The sequence below is a fragment of the Otolemur garnettii genome, unplaced genomic scaffold (assembly GCF_000181295.1).
Source record: "Otolemur garnettii isolate 467f Iridium unplaced genomic scaffold, OtoGar3 scaffold00054, whole genome shotgun sequence".
Taxonomy (NCBI): domain Eukaryota; kingdom Metazoa; phylum Chordata; class Mammalia; order Primates; family Galagidae; genus Otolemur; species Otolemur garnettii.
Window position 1 is genome coordinate 9,300,821 of NW_003852449.1, and position 2,766 is coordinate 9,303,586.

The following is a 2,766-nucleotide window of genomic DNA, read 5'->3' on the forward strand; positions in this document are numbered from 1 at the left end:
AAATGTAAGACTTGAAATTATAAAACTATTAAAACACAAGGGATATGTTTTACAACATAGACTAAAACCTCAAAAGCATAAATATCAAAGTGAAAGATAAGATAGATGGATAGGACTATATTAAACTAAGAACATTCTGCACAGCAAAGGAAACAAAAATTTAAAAGAGAAAAATTAATCAAAACCATTAGTAATGAGATACAAAGCTTCAAATTTAGACTAAAGTATAAAATTGTTACAACAATACAATTTGACAATCAATTCGGGGAAAAAGAGAAATCCTACCAGACAGAAGGGTTTTAAAACATCTTTTTAAGGAATTTGTGTTTACAATTTCAAACTTTTTTTTTCAACAGAGGATATAAAAATAATACATTCTCCCAAATAATTATATGAGGCTCTTCAAACATAGAATTTAAAATATCTAGAAAAGAATAATATAAGACAAATCTTAAATGATAAAGCCCAATTCAGTATCATACCTGAGTATTGAAGACACGCGGTATCCATGAAGTTCATGCACAATTTAAAATAGACAACTGTATATTGCATCCAAATTAGATTTACCCCAGAGATACAGGATGGCACTCCTAGAAAACCAATTAGGATGTTATTATATTAAAAGAGAATATGCAGGGCACAGTTTTAACAGCTGTAGGAAAAAAAAGGTTAAAATATCTTTGCCCAGTCATTTTTATAAATTTGAAATCATATATAGGAATATCCTTAATTAGAAAAGCATAAGAATAGAAACCATAGTCAACATTATTGTGTATGCTGATCCTTTCAACTTTTATAATTAGGCACCACGCAACCATGACAACAATTATCCCTTTTAATCAAATACTGAGGGCCCTAATCACTGCAGTAAAACAAACAAAAAGCATCAAGGATATAAACACCAGAAAGAGAGAAACGTTCAAGAAGAAAAAAAATGACATATCTTTCTTGCTAGTGCTTTTTTTCCCCATTAATACTTTTAGGAAAAATGTGTCAAACTTTTATAGAGAAAATTTTAACAGCTCATGGGAACACTGAAGATAGGGTGCACAAGGACAAGAGGGGGTCAATATTTTAATCATCTCAATTTCTTCAAGTAGATTTTTATATATAATTTTTGCAGTAAAAATACCAACAGAGTATTTTCCAGAGGCATTGTAAACTACATGTAGAGAGAAAGAGCTAAGAACAGCTTGAAAAAGATGTAGGGTGATGAATTTTCCTTAATAGTAAATATCAAGATCTAAAAATTCACACAGAGGTTTGTTTATGTCAGAAGATATAAATTAGCAAATGGATCAGAGAAGAGAAATTAGAGGAAGTGGGGGATGTATAGTATGTAAAATTGATATATGATAGCCAAGATATTTCTATATGCTGAAAAAAATGGGCAATATACTATAATTGTCCATCCACAAAAAAAAAACAAAACAAAAAAAACCCAAAAAAACCTTGGATCTCTAATTTATGATGCCTGTTTTGTTTTGTTTTTGAGACTCTGTCACCTGGTTAGAGTACATTGGTGCTATCATCGATCTCTACAACCTCAAACTTCTGGACTCAAACGATCCTCCTGTCTCAGCCTTCCAATCACAGGCCCACGCTTGTTGCACCTGGCTATTTTTTCTATTGTAAATGAATTCAAATCTTAAAGCCAGAAAAATTCAATTTAATTGGCAAATATCATAAAATAAGTATGCTTAACCACAAGACATGGGTTGTTACTATTGACAGGAAATAGAATATTTGAGATACGAAATATTAAAATCCTTTCTCAAAAGATATGTTAAATAGATATTTTCATACACTAAAAGTGTATGTAATACAGTCAATTCATCTATTTTTTTCATTTGCTAGTTAATATCTTTGTATGTGAGACATGGTATCTATAGTTTTGCAAAACTCACTATGGGATTTCAGCATGTAACCGGAACAGGGAGAAATGGGAAAAATGTTTGGATCGCAAGCCCTAGCAGTGTTTTTCTTTTTATTAAATGGCTTAATTTCACTAATTTACAAAATGAAAACCCCTTTTGGACACTTAGTAAGATCTGTATGAGTTTTGGCAACAAAAAAGTGAAGATTTGCAGCTCCCTGTATTGAACCAACATGATCTCATCAATTCTGGGCTGGGTAGTGAATATGGGAGAGGAAGCATGAATATTAGAGAGAGAGCCAGGCCTTCGAACTCGTGAACCTTAGCAGAAGGTAAGGATTTGTGACATGCAGGCTAATTACTGGGGCTGCTTAACACTTCTCACTATGTTCTGCACATTCGTCGATACAGTTAGGCCCCCTTTTTTGATACTAATCATAAAAGATAGACTGTCCTTGGAACAATGAGAGGAAATGGGGTGAAAGACTTTCCGTTTCCCTGGTGTAGATCTGTGCATTCCAGACATAGATTTACAACACTTCGTGGATGCCAGGCTAGATTCGTCCAGGCAGCTTTGTGTTCACTTCAGAGATCAGAAAAGTGTATTTTTATTTCTAACTCGGGCTGTATGCACAAGATAGTGAAATTCTCTGAGTGATGGGTTTCATGAGTGTAGATTCTGAAAATGTGCAATGTATGTAAAGCAGAAAGATTACAGAGTGAATCACTCATGTCCCTTGCAAACACGGGCACAAGTTAGGAGTGGAAGATTGAAGACTGGCACGGTGGGCTCGCCTTGTAAAGTACAGTGTCCTTTGAAGGAGAATCCAAAACCTCCTACAAAAGAATCAAACTATTCAGTGGAGCTGAAATTAATTAAATCTGATTTA